Below are 21,283 nucleotides of genomic sequence, written 5' to 3' on the forward strand. Positions count from 1 at the left end.
GGTAAGTGCCAAGGTTGTATCCTTTCACCATACTTACTCAATCTGTATGCTGAGCAAATAATCCAAAAATGTGGACTGTATGAAGGAGAATGTGGTATCAGGATTGAAGGAAGATTCATTAACAATCTGCGTTATGCAGATGGCACAACCTTGCTTACTGAAGGTAAAGAGGACTTGAAGCAGTTACTGATGAAGATCAAAGACCACAGCCTTCAGTATGGATTACATCTCAACATAAAGAAAACAAAAATCCTCGCAACTGGACCAATAAGCAACATCATGATAAATGGAGAAAAGATTGAAGTTGTCAAGTATTTCATTTTACTTGGATCCACAAAGCCCATGGCAGCAGCAGCAAAGAAATCAATTGACACGTTGCATTGGGCAAATCTGCTGCAAAACACCTCTTTAAAATGTTAAAAAGCAAACATGTTACTTTGAGGATGAAAGTGAGCCTGACCCAAGCTATGGTATTTTCAATCACCTCATATGTATGGGAAAGCTGGACAACGAATAAGGAAGACCAAAGAAGAATTGATGCATTATGGTGTTGGCAAAGAATATTGAACATACTATGGACTGCCAGAAGAATGAACAAATCTGCCTTGGAGGAAGGACAGCCAGGGTTCTCTTTAGAAACGAGGATGGTAAAACTTCATCTCCTGTACTTTGAACATGTTATCAGGAGGGACCAGTCCCTGGAAAAGGACATCATGCTTGGTAAAGCAGGTCATCGAAAAAGAGGAAGACCATCAATGAGATGAATTGACACAGTGGCTGCAACATTGGGCTCAAACATAGCAATGATTGTGAGGATGGCACAGGACCCAGCAAGGTTTTGTTCTGTTATACATGGGGTTGCTATGAATCAGAACTGACTTGATGGCACCTAACAACATCTTTTGGGGTCATTGTTTAACTTTAAACCCATTGCTTTAAACCCTGTAGGTTTACTATGAGTCAGAATTGACTCAATGACAGTGGGGATTTAGCCTTACCATAAGTATACCAAAGCATGGACTAGATAACCACACCTTTTCCTTTCCAATATTAGAAAAACAACTTTATAACTGTACAGTTTATCAGTCAATCATAACATCTAGTTTCTGTTGTGGTAGTTTTTTTTTTTTAAATAAAATATATTTTGTATAAGATATGACAATTTAATTTTTATTTAATTTTGTTCTGAATAGATAGCCATAGTCTGACATTATTTACTGCATATTACATTATTTCCCTCACTGATCTAAAATTCAGCTTTTATCACTTACCTGTCACATAATGAACACTATACTTAAATCTGTTTCTTGACTTCTTTTAATTCCATCAGTCCATTTTGTACATCTCTTCAACTTTGCTGTATTGTTTTATTTATTGTTGCATTAAAGTATATTTTTCTAGTTTATAAATCAGGTCACTCTCCATTCTTATTTTTCTTTCTTTAGCTAATGACTCTTCTACTGTTTTCTTTGTCATTGTGTATTTCAACTTAAAAAAATTATTTTATTATCATTTTAATTTCGTCTGGAGAAGGAGAGCAGATAGATGGAATTGTCTGCCTGATACAATAATTCTAATACGCTCTCATCTATTTCTTTTATTATATCAATTTTACTTACCCCTCTTCATTGATATTTTCCAAAATTTTTGTTGAAATCATATGGAAGTTATATATATATGTGTGTGTGTATGAATGTATACATATTCTTTTTAACATGGCACTTATCTTTCAAAATTTATTTTTACAAGTAAATTCTACAACCGTATAGCAATTATTTTTATGCTCAACCATACATTTTACTGGCTTTATTCCTTGTTACATTTTCTTATATAATGTGTTGTCTCTTTTCTTGAGTTCATTATTCTGACTTATTTTTTTACTTGGCTAAAATAGATCCTCAAGTAATCTTAAAAAAAAATTTTTTTTAAATAAAGTTTATTTTAGTAATATAATTTCTGTGACTTTGAACATGCCTTTCTTTTGTCATCACATAAGAGAGAAATTATAGTTTGGCTACTGATAAGATTCTTAGATTGCAATAATTTTCATTATGATTCTATAAAAATGCTTTTTTATTCTTTTAAGCATAGTGTTGCAGATGAGAAGTAAGATGTCAATCTGATTTTCTTTCCTTTTAAGCAATCTGATTTTTCTTTTCTATCAGAAGGCTTTTACTTGGTTCTCTTTGTTCTTGGAGTATCAGAGTACACCTAGAATTGTGAATTCTTTCAGTAATCCTGCTGTCCAGGACTCATAAGCCCATTTGATCTAAGGCCTAAAGTCTTTCTAGAACTCAAGGAAATGTTCTTCTATTATTTCCTTGGCTATTCCTTTTTCCTTTCATTAACTCTGATGTCTCCTTGTGGAACTCCTATTAGACTAATGTTAATCCTTCTGGGTCTCTCTCTTATAGCTTATATTATGGTTTTATCTGATTATTTAAATCTCCTTTTGTTCGTCTGCCTTTTTTTTTTTTCTTTTTTTGGGTCACATCCTAAAGTGAGCTGGGGTCCTGCCCCTATTCAACCTGTGGCTTCTACCCATGTTAGTTAATAAACCTCCCACCTTCCAGAGAAGCTGTGGAATAACTGCTGGGTGCAGCCATTCTATGTGGAGAGAACTGACATAGTTCCTAATGTCCTTCAATTTGCCTCTAAACCAATGCCCCACAACCCTTGTCCAATCTTTGATCCTCTGAGTTTGGAATTTCTTGTTCTGGAAACCTGCACACCCACTTCTTAGGGAGTTAGTGCAGACTCATGAGCTTATAAACACTAATCAGCTTTTCCTCACCCATGTCCCATCTACTTTGTATCTTCCCCATGTTCTTCAAAGTGTCTGCTTTATTGATGGCCCCCTTGCCTGGTTCCCAGCATTGCCACTGATGTTTCTGGTCATGTGAATGGCTTTTTTGGGAAAAGTAGGAGTGGGTAAATGGATGAGCCCAGTTTCCATTCCTGAAACAAAAAGCCCCAGCATGGACGTAGTAGAGTGGGTTGACACATAAATTGGATGGTTGGACCAAATGACCTTACAGCCTCATCTAGCTCTGGGAGTTTATACTGTTCTTTAAAGCTGAAAGAATAAAGCAGCAAAATTAAAGATTTGAGAAACAGCTTTTACAAAAAAGTCTAGAGAGATAGGGTTTAATTTAGTCTGGAGAACAGAATGAGGTGAGACTTAGAATCTTAAACTTAAATGGTGAGTCCCACTAAACCTGCTGAAGATACGGCAGGAGGAAATAATCTTAAATTACAGCTGAAGCGGTTCAGGTTGGTCACTGCAAAGACCGTATAACTCTTACAGAGTTGTGTGGTATCATCATGCATTGCAAAGCCAGGTGAAGAAGCCTACTTTTCTGATGAGTTTTCTGGAGGGTTAAGAGCTATTCTGTTTAAAGGTAAGAAGATGGACTGAGTCACCTTCTGAATTCCCTGACAGGTTTGCCATAGTAAGTTATACCTGAGTGCATGTGATGTTAGATCAGGAATAAACCACAGCAGTGGATAAACTCCTATGGGGGAAAAAGTCTTGTTTTCATGGCGTTACTAATAATACACATACATACATATATATGAACAACTATACACACACACATATATAATATATATATTTGTTGTTGTTAGGTGCCACCATCGAGTCAGTTCCAATTCATAGCGACCCTATGTACAACAGAATGAAACACTGCCCAGTCCTGCACCATCCTCACGATTGTTGCTATGTTTAAGCCCATTGTTTGCAGTCACTGTGTCAGCCCGTCTCATTGAGGGTATTTCTCTTTTTCACTGACACTCTACCAAGCATGATGCCCTTCTCCAGGAACTGGTCCCTCCTGGTAACACGTCCAAAGTACGCGAGACTAGCCATCCTCGCTTCTAAGGAGCACTCTGGCTGTACTTCTTTCAAGACAGATTTATTCATTCTTCTTGCAGCCTGTGGCATATTCAGTATTCTTCACCAACACCATGATTCAAAGGCATCTCTCTCTCTGTCTCCCTATATATGTATAGATATATATATATATATACACACACACACATATATATTTTTTAACATGAGAGTTTTTTTTTTGTAGGAACACTTTCTCCGAATCTTTAAAATCGATTGGCGACATCTTTAGTTTCTTCTCAAACATGCTGGAAAGAACAGGAATTTCAGCAGTTCCTTCTAGTACTGCAGTTGGAGGAGGCTGGAGACTGCCTTCACAGCCCCTTGCAGTCACCCTCCCCCAGGGCCTGGAGAAGGCATGGGAGTTGGATTGGGGAGAAGAGTGACAGGTTCCCTGTGGGAGGTCTGCACCTTGTCACAGAACCTTCTGGCTCAGGTCTGTGGTGGCCACGGGAGAGCCAGCTCCAAAGCTGTGTGGTTGGTGATATTTCCGGCTGCCAGTGCCCAGCCAATCAGTGACAGGCCCAGCAGCTAGGGCGATGACACATGAAATATGATAATTTTCTGCTAAAGAGCCCTGGAAAGGGGGAGGGAAAGGAGAATGTGTATGTGTCTGTGTGTATGTGTGTGTGAGAGAGAGTGTGCCTGCAATGAGGTGGGGAGGTGACAGTGCATCCCTTGGCTTCAGTGGTTTGCAGGACTAGGCAAGGGGAGGATGGGCTCTGATGCTAGGGCTAGAGGAACTTCCCCCTGGGAGTGGCTGTAGGAATACCAGTGTTGCTCCTCAGGTAAGCTGCTGCTGCTGCCAACGCTGCCTCTGCTGCTGCTGCTGCTGCTGCTGCTGCTGCTGTGCTGGGCGGGAACCAGAAAATAAGCTGGCAGCTCCGTTCTGGAGCTCTTGGGCTCCTGGGTGAAAAAGAAACTGTAGAAGGCATTTTCTTTCCTTTCAGACCTGAGTAAGGTTAGGAGTTTTTGTTTCTTCTCAGTGCTGCCTCTTTGAAAGCCAAAATAATACTGGAATAAACACCATCTAGGTGGCTAAAGTACATGGATTGGGGAATATTGATTTTTTTTTTTTTTTGTAATCTGGACCAGGGGTTGTTTATCCCCTCACCCCATTTTTCTACCTCCATGCTCAACCTAGCCCTTAAAAAAAAGTATAAAAAACAAAAAAACACTTTCTCTAAGAAAATCTTGAAGAAGTGGCCTAGTCTGTGTCTTAAAAACTAAAGGTTCAGGTGGTGGTTTTAATTCCAGATTCTGGTTGAAAAAGATATGTTTTGGAACAAGATCTGGTCCTAGATCACATTATAGTTTAAAAGTTGTTATAGAACTATTCTTAGGTTTGTGACATGGTAGCTAAGCCTGGAGGGTAGGACAGGGAAAGGAGTGTCCTATGGTTAACTGTGAGGTGGCAGAGGTCCCCAGTTCCTTCTGCCACTTGTGCAGGCTTCCTGGTCCTTCATCAGCAGTTAGGGGCTGGTGAGGGGTAACACCCTGTGCTGACAAGAGCCCCTGCATTGTCTGTCCCCATGAATATGTGTCTTTAGAAGTGAAGGATCCTAGTGTTTATATAACATGCTGATTAGTCACTGAATTTCTTATCCTCACTGCAATAAATATGCATGCCTAGTTTTACACATTGCATTCTCTCTCTCTCTATATATGCACATATAAAAACATTTTTAAAGGCACTGATAAATGAAATCATTATTACTGCATGCAAGCCTGCAGTGGGACTGGCTTCCGGGACACGGAATGACAGCCATTCAGAAGTGATACTTGGTGTACTGTATCTTTAAAAGGTTAAAACCCCTTTCAAAAAAAAAAGGCCTGGACTCATAGTGGAAAAGACAAGACAGGCATGCGTTGGCTCTGGATTCAGAAAACAGCTGCTGATTAGATTCTGTGTCTGCAGACTGAATTTATTCCGTGTTTTTCAGCAGCAGGAATTCAAGAGGGATGCTTCTGTTTGGGTTTCTGATCGTGATTTATATTTATTCAGAGGAATAACAGAGGGTGGATCTGTTCCCGGCGCGAACGAGCATGCTCACAACCAGCCGACTCTCCCATTATCCAACTGCCTAGTTTTTGGTGCTTCAATGTACATGTATATTCAGTGTGCTTATGTGTGTATACAAACACACATGCCTACCTGGATGGACATAGGCACGCACAGGTTATTTTTTAAGGAAAATTCTTTCAATAAGGTCTTTACCCCTTACTTGAAACAGGTGTTCATGAAAAAATATGCACAAAATCCTGCCGGGCCGGAATAATTCATGAAGAAGGGGCTGGATCCGTGGGTCAGAGAACACAGGACCACTTTGCCATCCCAAGGCAGAAGGTAGGGACTCTGGATTTTTATTCGGCGAATGGATTCCTTTCGCTTTATTTATTGTTTTTTTTTCTTTTTTTTTTTTTTTGCCTGCTGCCGCCACGGGGAGATGGAATAGCGAGCTGCGATTCCTTTTTGTTGTTGCCTTGCATAGGCAAGGTGCCAGGTTGCGGAGGAGCAGACCTGCTCTGCGGGGTTGGCCGGGTGGGTAGCCGTGTTGTTTCGGGTCCCCTCGGTGGGCTGAGCTCCCAGCTCGGCCTGGTGATGGGGGAGCGGCGCGAGCCTCAAGTAACCTCAGCGCGTCAATCACTGGCGGTGGCGGTGTTGGTGGCGACGGCGGCGGCGGCGGGGCTGTAACCCTGTGCGCGCCGCTCGCTCACTGCTCGCTTGCAGCCGCTCGGCTCGGCACTGGCGCGCTGTCGCCCGGGCGCTCTAATGAGCCTCAGCTGTTGGACAAATGGATTGCCTCCTGGCAGCACCTGCATTTTCTTCTGCTGCCCTGGCTGCTGCTTGGGGATTGTTCAGGCGGACTCGAGTGGTATCTGTTGCCTGATTGGTGGAGAATGACATTCCTACGATGCTGGGTGCCAAGAGAGGAGGGAGATCTTACCCTCTCCACCCCCCTTAATCCTAGCCGCCTAAAAATGTTCTTAAAGCAAAATCATCCCCTTCCCCCAAAAAGCCCAAACTCCTGTTCTGTTGGGGGATTCTTACCCCCTCCAAGTTACGCTCCACATTTTACCCTCTTTTAAAATTAGAAGCACTGTTGGTGTAGCAGGGCCCCTGACGAGATTGCAGGGGCGGTCTGAGGATTCCTCAGTGTGCAGACACCTGAGCACAGGTAGACTTGGGCAGGAGAAGTGGTGTAGAGGAACTCTGAGGACAGCGCTGGTTTAGTTTAATGCAGATGGTTTGATGCACAATGCAGACCGAGACTACTTCTGTGACTGGGCCCTGCCTTCAACTTGGGGGGTAGTGGTTGCAGGCAGGAGGGTCTGCAGAGGTCTGGCTGCTGGGTGAGTGACACCTTGGTTCTCTCCCTGATGCACACCCTGGATCTTCTGACAGCTCTTGGCATTTGTAGCTGAAGCAGCCCAGTAGACCCCTAGCCTCATCCTGTGCTTCAGTTTTGCTAAAACTGGCTTGTATTCTGGGTGTTAGTGGGGGCCAGGCAGGGAGAGAGAGTGAGGTGTACACTGAGCTGATCTCCACGAAATGTTCTCCAAATCTTGTTTGTGTGATTATGTAACCCCAGCTAATGATCAGACTGTGGGCCCAAGCAACTCCCCGCCATCTCCCAGTCCTCTGTGCTGCCCCAGACCAAGGAAGTTGGATCCTACAGTTGTTCGGGATGTCTTTATGTAATTATATGTGTGCTGGGGGCAGGGAGAGTGTGAGGAAGAGGAGGAATAATTTGAACAATTTACCGTGAAGAACACAGGGACGGAGACCATGGCATGGCTTTGGCGTTGGGGTGGTGTTGATCTGGCCACCCTCTCAAATCCCTTTCAGCAGGTTGTTGCCTACCCGAACTTTCATTTGATAACTTTACCCGTCTTGGGCCCTGGAGAAGGTTGGAATCACACCTGCAGGTCCCCCAGGTTCCTAACTCTACCCAGAACACAAATCTTGAATCCACCGTGACCTCCTGGGCTCATCTGTTTTGGGTGCCAGCTGTTCTTCATGCTGCCTGCCTAGCAGGTTAGGTGTGGGGCAGAGTTTCTGTTGCACCAGAGTTTCAGTTTTGCTGTGGGTTGGGCTATAGTGTGTGGCTGAGGAGCAGACTTCTGATGCTGGCTGAGCTGTCTGACATATGCTCTTTAAAGCTGTGATGACTTGCAGGGGCTGGAGGCCCTTTATAGTCTTGCATTAAAATTTGTGGGGATTTTTGCAAGGTAGAAGAACAGCTGTCCCACTGAGATATCTGCAGGGAGGAGAGGAAGGTATGTGTAACACTTAGCTCTTTCTCCTTCCTCCCCACTCTGTTTAGCTAAGGCACCCACAGGACACAGAATGGTTTACACTGGCCCGCCTATCATAGCCCTTAATGCTTCAACCTAGGGTTGTTGGGTAGACTTGTTAATTTGGTGGCAAGGTCTGGCCCCTTAAGGCTACGATTGTTTTGTTTTTCCCTTAATACCCCAGTGGGCTTGCTCTAAGGGCCTACTGCTAATGTGTACTCAGTGGCAGTGGATCAAGATGTGCTCAACTGACACTGTTGCTTATGTCCCTGCCTGTTGTGTTTTAGTGGTGACTACCCTTCGTGGAGTGGAGAAGTGTGTGCCATCTTTGGCTCCTTGCCAAGTGAGCCGTTGAGGCATTTAGTGTGTGAAAGGTACATTCAGAAAGAAGACACATTTAGTCTTAAGTCCTGGCAGATTCCAGCACCTGACTTGATGGGAGATAACGTTAACGAAGCTGTTTGACAGCTGGATAGCTTTTTACTTGTCTCTTTCTCCTTGCTCTGTGAGTTCCCTGATGTCTTTTGGGTTCTTCTCTGCCCTCCATGCTGCCCACTGAGGAGGCCCTGACATGCTACTCTTCATTTCATTTCCTAAGAGCCAAAGCATACTTACAAATCTATAGATGCGCCAGGCATGCAGAGAGGAAACCCAGGATACATGAACAGGCAACCACACTGGCATTCCAGGCCAGACTTGGCCAGAGCCCTTGACCTATCTGTTCTTCACCTGTAAAGTGGGAACAATATTCACTGCCTTAGCAAACCCATTGAGATATCTTGAGAAGAAAATGAGAGAGGGTGAAAAATAGCATGTGCTCTGTAATTGATGGGCATTAGGGTAATATCACAATAATCTGAACTCATATTTACATAGTTGCGCTTATCCAGTTGGGATTTAAGAGGTAAAGTCAAAAGAGATGTCGTAAGTCCATGAGCTGCATACAGGTCATGTATTTTGATGATGATCAGAGAAAATTTTAGACCCTTTTTCAGAACTCTTTATTAATACTTAAAGTTCCAAAAATCTGGGTTATTAGTTTGCCAAATTCACCTAGAAAGTTAGAGATTGATAAAGTACTGTACAAGGGTTATTAATGTTCTTTTATCAAACCAGTAAGAAGTAACAGCAATGTGATAACAGAAAATCTAAAAAAAATAAAAATAAAAATAAAAAAGGTACAAGAATTCAAAGCTTAGAATTCTAGAACTATTTAAATTAAGTATTTAGTGTAAGTAATTCAATGAAATTTTTATATTCCAGTGGGTCTTCAGGACTCTGTTTTGTAACTGATACTCACAATGACCTGAACATGGTGAATGTAAGTTAATGTTACTGAACTATACATGTGAAGAATGTTGAAATGGCAAATGTTTTGTTCCATATATATTTACCACAATAAAAAAGGAACAGCTTAAATTACATTTTGTGTGTCCAATTTAAGAAGCCATGAGAATTTGAAGTACACCCCAAATGATTATTGTAGCATAATGCTTAAGGAAAAACTGCAGCTATCCAGAAAAATGGTACCCCTGAGGTTTCTGGACAGCCCGGAGTCTACTGATCAAAATTATATTACAACTATAAAGCCCTCCTATTGAAATTAATTGAGAACTTTATGATCTTCTGCTGAGATTTCACAGGGAACTGTTATGCTGTTATTACTGCCTATGTTCTAACATTTGATGCTACAGAAAATATTAAGAAGGAAAGATGCAAACCTCGACCTGTGATTGCAAGAGAGACACCCCTGCAGCCCTCCAACTTGGTGACTTGAATGGTGGGGTTGGAAGGGACCTGATAATGAAAAAGACGGAGCAGGGAGAGGTCAGCCCTAATGGCATCTGTTTCTTATCTCAGTGCAGGGAATGTGGACTCACCATTACCAGTGTGTTCTTCTGTCAGAAAAACGAGTTCAAGATGTCATGGCAACGCCCTCATGCTAAGCAATGGTATTTACTCAGTCAGACATTGTGCTCAAAACTGGAAGGATGTTTGAGTTACACAAGCCATGCTAAGCTTGGCCTGACCTTCTGCTGTTGTGCTCACTGACAATTTGCTGCAAACAAAGGCAACAGGAAAAACAAGAGTAGAGGAAAATGAATGCTGACAAATTTTAAAGAGCATTTTAAAATTTAATGCATAGTATGTGGAAAATTCGAAGACCTAATGAAAAGTAACAGAAGAGTATTATTTGGTTTCTAGAGGCACGTACGTTCAGTATTTTAGTAACTTATTTGAAGAAATTCTTGAACTTGCTAAAAGAAACTGTCCATAATAGGTCACTGAATATGATTGGAAATGCTCAGAACTGTCCAAAGGTTCCGTGTGCATAAGCAAAGGAATATTGATGTAATAAGATGAAGAAAATGATATTCGTTGAAATGCCGGGGATTTGAAAGGTAGAGGAGGTGGGGGTTGGTGGTAGGAGATAACTGAACCACTCCCTCCAGAGGCAGCCCTATTCAGAGGGTCACATTTAGGAATATGTGGTTGGGAGGCAGGACAGCAAGGGCTGTAGAACCAGCTCGATGATGGAAGTCATGAGTCCATGAGTGATGTGACTCCTGTCCTCATTGCTAAGCATTATAAAAATGCCAGGTGTAGTCGGAATTGTTGTGGAAAGAGAAGAATGATAGAGCTTTACATACAGATGCACACTGGAGATGACCTGAGAATGACCCTCAGATTTAGGGCGCGAAGCCAGGGAGAAACATAGGGAAGTTAGTCTCATAGGGAAGTTGGTTAGACTCTCAGGAGCCTCGAAAATCTTGGGGAATTCTCTGAGCATCCATGGGCCCTTGAATAGGGGCGCATGGTCAAGTTTTAAAAAATGAGTAGTAGTACACATGACTGGGTTCCAAGAAAAAGCTAATAAATAGTAGAAAGATGGAAAAAAAATAAAAGAAGTCTTTTAAATACATGATATTCTCTGCTGAGTCTCTGTCACCAAAGCAAGTCTTTTCCGTCATTCCTTGGACTTTCCGGCTCAGCATTAGATGCTGAAGATATCTTAAGATCAGAGGAGCACTGATAAAAATGAACTGATTTAATTTTAATAGAAAGAACATTTTGAAAATCTTGTCAATCAAGATTCAGTACAGCAGACCCTTGGCATTCTCAGTGGATACATTCCAAGCCCTTGGCAAATCCCTAGATTGCAGATGCAGGATTATTTGCATCAATCCCCGATTTTCTTTTGAGCTACATTTCAGTTCATAGAAGAGAGGTTCCTGTGATTATTCACAGGCGACCAATCACTGGCCTTTTCAACTGGCACTCAGAGAAATAAAGTTTATCTCACTTTGGGAGAGTTTCTGTTTCCCCAGTGGCACTTTGGAATGGTGTTGCTGGTTGACTGACAAGGCTCTCTCTCTAGCTAAATGACTTGTTCTCTAGCTTTGCAACATACAGTGCACATTTGTGCTTCAAAAAAAGTACAAATTGCCACGTGGCATGGCTATTAGGGGTTGTTCACAAATAACTGAAAAAGTGAACGTAGAATCTTCAAACGCCAAGCATCTGCTGTGGTTGCTAAAAAAAAATTGCACATGTGTGCATCCCCCTCTCCCCTCGACCCTCGATACACACATAATATACTTTTCAGAAACTTTTCCTGACTGTCAGCAAATCTTGACGATGGGAATTGGGCCATCACACAGCTGAAGTGTATGGTAAAGAACTGAAAATGATAGCATCACCATTGAAGTCTAGGCAAGGGAAACAGAATGTAGTCATTTGCTCCATGTCCTCATTTAAAACATTTCAAAATTTGAGAAGATTCCAGGGGATTAAAAACAAACAAACAAACAAAACAAAACAACAAAAACACTGTGATTATGAATATATTAACTACTGAAGCCAGAGCAGAATGCACTGTGGAGTTTGGACCTTGCTGCACCTCACTGGAGAGATCCTTGCACAAATGTTTCTAGAGTGATTTGGAGAGAAGCTCTTAGAATTTTAAGTGGGTTTAAGAGCTCCACCATTACAAGTGAGGAAATGGTCTTTTCCCAGTAACTAGAAAATATATGGTAGGAACCACAACAATTTGATATAAGAGTTTCTTATTAATTTTTATGACCTTTTAAAATAATTTTAATAAAATATCCACTGGATACAAAAGAACACTTGTAATTGTGTGTAAAGGTAAAAAGAATAACGATACAACCAACACCCATGTATTCACCTGCCAATTTAAGAAAAAGAGCTATACGTTTACCTTTGAAGTCCCATGTACTTCCTTCCATACCATTCATCTCCTCCCTTCTCAGGGATAACCAATTTCTTTAAATTTCTACCTTTTTCCCATGCCTTTCTTTATTGTCTTACCTCCCCATATTTGTCTCCCTAAATAATATATTGTTTAGTTGTGCCTGCTTGTAAACTTCATATAAGTGGAATCATACTGTTTGTATTCTTCTATTCTTATGCTCAAGGAGCCCTGGTTAAGCACTCATCTGCTAACCTAAAGGTCTGCAGTTCCAATCCCCCAGCCACCACAAAGGAGAAAGACGTGGCAGTCTGCTTCTGTAAAGACTGGAGCCTTGGAAATCCTACGGGGCAGTTCTACTCTGTCCTATAGGTCAGCTATGAGTTGGGATCGACTCGAAGGCAATGGGTTTGGTTTTGGTTTTTTTCTTCTGCTCATATTTATACCATACAACTAGTAAGGCTGCACTGGTTGATAAGCAGCTGAAATATTTCCATATCAATTGGTAAATTGCTGCTTGCCTGAGTCCCTTGAGTGTCCCCATGATACTTCTTCAAGTCTTTCCCTACTTCCTAAAGGAATTACACCTGACACTTCAGGGGGGTGTTGAGACCCAGCTCTAGTACTATGACTGGGGTCCCTTCTGAGTGGTCAGTCCCTGTGCCAACTGGTTGTTATATGCTTCATGCCTGGATTCATTTATGTTGAGTGTAGCTGAAATTTTTTCATTGTGCTTCATTTCATTTTCATTTTTCGGTTTTGAGTGAAAATATTGCAGTTTATATATCTGTTCCATTGTTAATACACATTTATTTCCAGTTTTGTTTTTTTTTTTTTTTTCTGCAATTATAAATAGTGCTACTGTGAACATTCTTGCTCAAGTCTGGTGAGCATGTATATGAGTTTACATGGGGAATATACATAGGAGTAGAATTACTGCATCACAGGCTGTGAACATCTTTAGCACTACTAGAATAATGCAAAATTAATTTCCAGTGTGTTTAAATAATTTCTATACCTAGCTATGGTGTATAATTATTCCTATTGCTTCATATCCTTTGTTGGATATTGTTGATATTTTTGCTAAACTTGTGGGTGGGTAACAATATCTCATCTGGTTTTAATTAGTATATATTTGGTTACTAAAAGTTCAGCATTTTTTCATATGCTTGTTGGCCTTTTAGATTTTCTTTTTGGTGAGGTATCTCTTCAAGTCTTTTGCTCATTTATTTAAAAATTGGGTAGTTTATATTTTTAAAATTTATTTGTGGGATTTTCTTTATATATGCTGGAGACTAATCATTTCTTGGTGTTGCAAATACCTTCTCCAAATTAGTAGTATTTTTTGCTCTCTTTTTTAGTATCTTTGGAGTGGCAAAAGTTCTTAATTTTAATGTAATGAAATTTATCAATATTTCTTTTTTCATGGAAATTCTTGTGCCATTTTAAAGGCATTCTTCCCTAGGACAAGGTTATAAAATAGTCTCTTGTATGGTCTTCTGAAAGTTTTAGAGTTTTGCCTTTTATGTTCAACATTTTCCCTTGAGAATGATGTTCTTTATGGGTTTGATATTCTTTAGTAGGATGAGGAAGTACCCTTCTCCTGTAGTTCGCAAAAAAGTTTTTTTTAATCATAAATGGAATTTTTGTAAAATACTTTTTCTGCATTTATTGGGAAGACATAATTTTTTTTCTTCCTTTAATTTGTTTATGTCTGTAAACTGTTTTCCAATGTTAAATTAATCTTGCTTTCCTAGAATAAACCTGACTTGTCATGATGATACTTTTTTATACACTTCTAGATTTATTTTGATAATATTTTGTTTATAATTTTTCCATCTATATTTATAAGTATATTGGACTGTAATTTTCATTTTTCATATTGTCCTTGTCAGGCTTTGATATCAAGGTTATGCTAGACTTGTAAAGTGGATTGTAGAATGTTCCCTCTTTATCTATTCTCAAAAAGAATTATGTAAGGTTGGAATTATTTCTTTCCTGAAGATTTTTAACTTCTGATTTCTTCACTAGTTGGGCTATTCAGGTTCTAAATTTTTTTCTTAAGTCACTTTTGGTAAGTTAGATTTTTCTAGGAATTTGTCCGTTTTGTTTGGGTTTTCAAAAATTTTAGCGTGAAGTTATATGCTTTTATCTTTTTAAGCCCTGTGGCATTTGTGGTTATGTGCCCTTTTCATTTGTAATACTATTTGTGCCTTCTATATTTTTCTGTTGAATAGTCTTTTCAGAGTTTAATCAATGTCATTAGTCTTTTAAAGGACCAGTTGTTAACTTTGTGATCCTCTATATATTTATTTGTTTCTTAGGTTGTTAATTTCTATACTAATTTTTGTTATTTTCTCCATTCTAATTTATTTAGGTTTAATCTGTTATTCTTTTCTTCTTAAGTTGGATGATTGGCATATTAATATCTAGACTTTTTTTCCCTAATGTGAACATTTTAGGCTACGCTTTTCCCTGTAAATACCACTTTAACTGTATCATATATTTTTATATGTAATATTTTTATATTGTTTTGTTCTAAGTATTCTATAATTTCCATTATGATTTATTCTTTGATGTAGGGTTTATTTATAACTGTATTTTTAATTTCCAAACCTCTGAGTTTTGTTTTATTTTTGTTACCTTTTTCTTATTGATTTCTAACATAATTGTATCATGGTTGGCAAATGTTGTTTGTATGATACCCAGTCATTTAAATTTGTTGAGATTTATTGTTAAAGCTTAGTACGTGGTCCATTTTTATAATGTTCTATGGATTCTACCATTGTTAGATGCAGTGCGCTATGTAAATCCATTAAATCAAGCAATTATGTTGTTCAAATCTTTTATATTTTTACTGTTTTTTGTGTAATTATTTAATCATTTACTACAGAAGTGCATTAAAATCTTCTACTCTGATTTTGGGTATTTCATACTTATTGTAGTTCTGTCAATTTTTTGTTGTATATATTTTGAGCCTTTGTCATTTAAACATACATGTTTAAAATCATTTGTCTTTCAGTTGAAATGAATATTTTATAATGAGGGGTTTTTAGTTTCTCTAGTAATTCTTTTAGTCTTAAAATGTATTGTAACTCAATACAGGGGAAACTAGCACAACTTGTACAAGAAAAGGTCATGGAGGCCCCATGGACACAGTCAAACTCCCTGAGGGACTGAATTGCTGGGCAGAGGGCTGTGGGGACCATGGTCTCGGGGAATGTCTAGCTCAATTGGCATAACACAGCTTATAAAGACAATGTTCTGCATTCTACCTTGGTGAGTAGTGTCTGGGGTCTTAAAAGCCTGTGAGCGGCCGTCTAAGATGCTCCACTGGTCTCATCCCTTCGGGAGCAAGGGAGAATGAAGAGAACAGGATACAAGGAAAAGATTAGTCTGAAGGACTAATTGTCCACAGCTACCAAGGCCTCCACCGGACTGAGTCCAGTACAGCTAGATGGTGCCCAGCTACCACCACTGACTGCTCTGACCAGGATCACAACAGAGGGTTCTGGAAGAGCTGGAGAAGGATGTAGAGCATAATTCTAACTCACAAAAAAAAGACCAGATTTACTGGCCTAAAGGAGACTGGAGAAACCCCGAGAGTATGGCCCCCAGACACCCTTTTAGCTCAGTGGTGAAGTTATCCCCGAGGTTCACCATTCAGCCTTGGAGTGGACAGCCCCGTAAAACCAAATGAGACTAATGAGGTACAGTAGTCCAGTGACAAGGGCCAGAAGGCAGAAGGGGACAAGGAAGCTGGTGATAGGGAAGCCAAGGCTGAGTAAGCATATTGATGATGTGTTGTGAGATTGTTAACCATTGTCATAGGGCAACATTTGTAGTAACTGTTAAATGAGAAACTATTTTGTTCTGTAAGCCTTCATCTAAAGTGAGAATAGCAGCACAATTGGAAGAGCGTAGTCGATGTCACTGAACTGTGCATGTAGAAATTTTTGAAATGGTGTATCTTTGGCTATGTGTATTTTCACCAAAAGAAAAGGTTGAGAAGTTAGAGGGTTGACATGTTGTGGGGTTGTTAACCAATGTCATGAAACAATATGTGTACTACTGTTTCATGAGAAACTATTTGTTCTGTAAGCCTTCACCTGAAGTACAATAAAAAAAAAAATAGTATCAAGGAAAAAAAAATGTATTGTGACTGATATTAATATGGTTCTGCTAACTTTGTTTTGTTTAGTATTTTCTGATTGAACATCCTTTATAATTTTCTTAATATGGGTCTGCTGGTGAAAATCTGTTTTTGTTTGTTTGAAAATACAATAATTTTTCTTTGGTTCTTGAGAGATACTTTTGATGGGTAGAATTCTACATGGACAGTTATTTTCTCTCCAGTACAATGAAGACATTATTTAAATGTCTCGTTTTTCATTGTTGCTTGTGAAGTCTACTGTCAGTCTTGTCTTTTCTTTGAGAATAATCTGTCTTTTCTTTCTGGCTGCTTTTGAAATTTTCACTTTGTCTTTGGCATTCTACAGTTTCATGAAAATGCATCTAAATGTGTATTTCTCTTTATTTATCCTGCTTGGGATTCAATGGACTTCCTGGAATTATGTGATAGTGTCTTTCATCAGTTGTGGGAAATTCTCATCCTGTGAGGCCACAAAAGATGAAGCTCAAGGTCACTTTGACAGATATCCTGAAGCCAAAAATTGGCTTCAGGACTTGGCTCCAATTCTGGGTTCCAAATTTTATTTACTTTGTGCACTCTGAATATTGTTACTAACTTGCCAGCTCACTACTCTTTGAAAAATATGTTTTTCATTGTATCCAGCTCTTTTAGTTGTTTTCAGTAGAGCTGGCCAAGTACCTAGTCCATACTGCCATAAATAGAAGTCTACAGGGTTTCTTAATATCACAACAACTCTTTTTTTTTTCTAATTGTACTTTAGATGAAGGTTTACAGAACAAAAAATTTTTCATTAAACAGTTAGTACACATATTGTTTTATGACAATGGTTAACAACCCCATGACATGTGAACACTGTCCCTTCTCAACCTTGGGTTCCCTATTATCAGCTTTCCTGTCACCTCCTGCCTTCTAGTCCTTGTCCCTGGACTGTTGTGCCCCATTAGTCTCATTTTGTTTATGGGGCTGTCTAATCTTTGGCTGAATGGTCAGCCTCAGGAGTGACTTCATTACTGAGCTAAAAGGGTATCCGGGAGCCATACTCTCAGGGTTTCTCCAGTCTCTGTCAGGCCAGTAAGTCTGGTCTTCTTTTATGAGTTAGTATTTAGTTCTACATTTTTTCCAGCTCTGTCCAGGACCCTCTGAATAGCACAACAACTCTTAACTCTTGTTAACCATAAAAAACTATGTCAAGTCCATTAGCAGATGTATAAATCTACAAATATTTATTACAATTATCAGTCTATTCCATGATTCATTCAGTTGATATGATGGTATTTTCTCAGCAATGCAACTCATATAGATTCCTTCCAAGCTAAGATAGAAGACTAATTGTTGGTAGTGGGTGGGATATGGATGTTTTAAACTGCCCGTAAGAGTCTTACCAGAATAGGAGTGATACTGAGTAGATAACATCTTGTTTAGCCTTTAAATGTAGAAGTACATCAGCTACTAGGGAGTTAATTCTTCTTTCTTGGTGACTTGGGAGAGCTGATGAAATTTGGGCTGATTTTCAGTTTCACAAGTTGCAGGACATTTCTCTTGGATGCAGCTTTTTATTATTTTATTCTAGTAAAATATACACAACATACGTTTTGCCATTTTGACCGTTTTCAAGTGTACAATCCAGTGACATTAATCACTTTCACAATGTTCTGCAACCATCCCACTGTTTATTTCCAAAACATTTTCATCACTTCAAACAGAAACTCTGTACTCATTAATCAATAACTCCCCATTTCCATGTCCCCTAGCCCATGGTAACCACTCATCTATTTCCTATGTCTATGCATTTTTCTATTTTACATATTTCATATAAATGGGATCATCCATTATTTGTCCTTTTGTAGCTTTTGTCACTTAGCATAATATTTTTAAGTTTCAGCCATTTGTAGGACGTATTAGAAATTCATTCCTTTTTATGGTGGAATAATATTCCATTGTACATATATACATTTTATTTTTTCCATTCATCTGTTGATGGACGTGGGTTGTTTCAACCTTTTGGGTATTATGAATAATGCTACAAAGGATTAACATTGGTGTACAACTATCTGGTTGAGTTCCTACTTTCAATTCTTTTGGGTGTATACCTAGGAATAGAATTGCTGGGTCATATGATAATTCTGTTTAACTTTTTGACGAACTGCCAAAAAAAGCTGGACTCAGCTTTTTTTTCCAAACCTGGAACAAAGTAAATCAGGTATGGAGACTGTCTCTTTCCTCTTCTACTTACAAAGAACTGTTGTTGTTGTTGTTAGGTGCTATCAAGTTGGTTCCCACTCATAACGACCCTATATACAACAGAACAAAACACTGCCCAGTCCTGCACCACCCTTACCGTCATTGCTATGTTTGAGCCCATTGTTGCAGCCACTGTGTCAGTCCACCTCATTGAGGGTCTTCCTCTCTTTCACTGCCCCTCTACTTTACTAAGCATGATGTCCTTCTCCAGGGACTGGTCTCTCCTGATAACATGTCCAAAGTACATGAGATGAAGTATCACCATCCTCACTTCTAAGGAGCATTCTGGCTGTACTTCTTCCAAGATAGATTTGTTTTTCTTCTGACAGTCCATTGTATATTCAATATTCTTTGCCAACACCATAATTCAAGGGCATCAATTCTTCTTTATTCATTGTCCAGCTTTCGCATGCGTATTAGGTGATTGAAAATACCATGGTTAGGGTCAGGTGCACCTTAGTCCTCAGAGTGAATTATCAAAGATAATTAAATGGTTGCAGCAGTACATCAACAGGGAACTGCCAGAAGTTCAAAGTGGATTCAGAAGAGAATGTGGAGTGAAGGATGTCATTGCTGATGTCAGATGGATCCTGGCTGAGAGCAGAGAATACCAGAAAGATATTTACCTATGTTTTATTGACTGTGCAGAGGCATTTGACTGTGTCGATCATAACAAATTATGGATGACATTGTGAATAATGAGAATTCCAGAGCACTTAATTGGGCTCATGAGGAATCTATACATAGACCAAGAGGCAGTAATTCGAATAGAACAAGGGGATATTGTGTGGTTTAAAATCAGGAAAGTTACTAAGAACAAAGATGCCCAGAATTATTCAACTTTTCTGTTATGCATGTCTGTTGTTTTTTTTGTTTTTTTTCTTTTCTGTCTTAGACCAGAGTTCCACCATCATGCTGTCCTTATCTCTTCATTCTGTTTGTTATTGAATTATAGACCTTACCACCTGGGGACCAACTGTCTTTTGGGGAAGAAAAGTGCAAGCATTCAGTTCTCTAAGACCAGCTCTCTTAGCTGCCAGAAAATAGGACTTTGATGGCAGCTGGCATCCCCAGCTCCCCTCCACTGCCCATGTGGCTGTGTTGCGCTTGATTGAACTCAACTACTATGCCCCTTGGCCAAGGGACTTTATATTTTCTGTTGCTATGAGGAATTTGTCCAGGAGGGCCCTGACTGATGACTGTGGTGTGGTTTACTTCCAGGCAGGTGGCCCTGCTACTCACTTCCTGGTGTGACTTCTAAGCAAGGAGTACTTAGGTCGTCATTGTCCCCTGCCCTTCCTGTGAGCTCACTAGTGGTGGGGAGTAGCAGATGGACGTTCCGTCTGCCATGGGTCTCCTGCAAGCCCAGGGGAGGGAACAGTGCCCGTTTCATGTTTCCTCTTTCCTGCTACCTCCCTGCCCTGTTAACATCTCCGCTCATTTCTCACACAAAAAAGGAAGGAGCACACCTTGATGGCAGTGCTATCTTAGGTAGCCATGTGGGAACTGGTTGGGCAAAGGGTTCCTTATTTCTCTCCATACTTCTAGGTTTTAAGAAGTGAGAACATGTCTTGTTGCTACCTAAGAGCAGTATGGAGTTTGCTTCCCCTGTTCTCTCCATCTCCCTCTCTCCCCTGCTACAGTCCCTTATCTCTACCGCCATCCCCAAATGGTTTGAAGAGAACACTTCAAGGGTCATGAGGAAACAACGTTTTTCTTGGAGAGACAAACGACCTCCCTCCCTTCCAAGGCCAACCACTTCTTGGAAAGGTGCTTCCTTCTTTTTTTTTTTTTTTGTGAAATGTATGTCTACTTTCTACTTGGGAGACTGAAGCTTCAGAGGTATTCAATGCAAGAGCCTTGCAGGTTTGCCAGCCTTCTCTGTGGGTCACTGGCCTCTATTGCAGAATGTCTGCCCCTCTGAAATCCAAGTGCAGGTTTCTCAGCAATCCAATAATTTCCACTAATTTGTAATGGCAGTGCTGGAAATGCTTGTACTTCAGGGGCTGTCACCTAGGCTTGGCTTGGAAAGGGAGATGGCAAGCTTTTGGGAGTGAGAGGAAGGACAGAACGAAAAAAGGAGAAGGGGAGACAGGGAGGAAAGCAGTAAGGAAAGGAGGAAGAAAGGAAGGGAATAGAAGGAGAAGAGAGAAGAGAAGAGAAAAGGAACAAAGTAAGCAAAACCTATACAACTCTTACTCCTAGCTTCAAAGTTCAGCACATCTCAGGAGGGAGTGCATAAAATCCAGTCATTCTTTAAAAAAAAAAAAGTTTCTCCAATTGAGGTGTAATTTACTTATAATTAAATTCTCCTTATTTAAAGTATACAATTAAACGAGTTGTGACAAATGTCTACACTTGTGCAGCCACCGCTACAATCGAGATATAGAACATTCCATCACTCCCTAAAAGTTTCCTTGTGCCCCGTTCAGTCAGTCCTCCCTCCCACTCCTATCCACTGGCAGCCACTGAGCTGTTCTCTGATAAT

General features: G+C 40.0%; 1 protein-coding gene across 4 annotated transcripts in view; it reads left to right on the forward strand.

Moving 5' to 3' along the window:
* Positions 1 to 4,112: 4,112 nt before the first annotated feature.
* HIVEP3 (HIVEP zinc finger 3) overlaps positions 4,113 to 21,283 on the forward strand; it is a 511,051-nt gene continuing 493,880 nt past the window's right edge. The window contains exons 1-3 of one of the 4 annotated variants that reach the window (XR_002823246.1): positions 4,315 to 4,677; positions 6,124 to 6,236; positions 10,049 to 12,736. The gene's annotated coding sequence lies outside the window, so the exon portion shown is untranslated. Of the gene's footprint in view, positions 4,678 to 6,123; positions 6,237 to 10,048; positions 12,737 to 21,283 lie in introns of those variants that run through there. The other 3 variants (XM_004372078.2, XR_002823245.1, XR_002823244.1) reach the window with 3 other exon arrangements.

This window comes from Trichechus manatus, unplaced genomic scaffold, assembly GCF_000243295.1.
Source record: "Trichechus manatus latirostris isolate Lorelei unplaced genomic scaffold, TriManLat1.0 scaffold00015, whole genome shotgun sequence".
Classification (NCBI taxonomy): domain Eukaryota; kingdom Metazoa; phylum Chordata; class Mammalia; order Sirenia; family Trichechidae; genus Trichechus; species Trichechus manatus.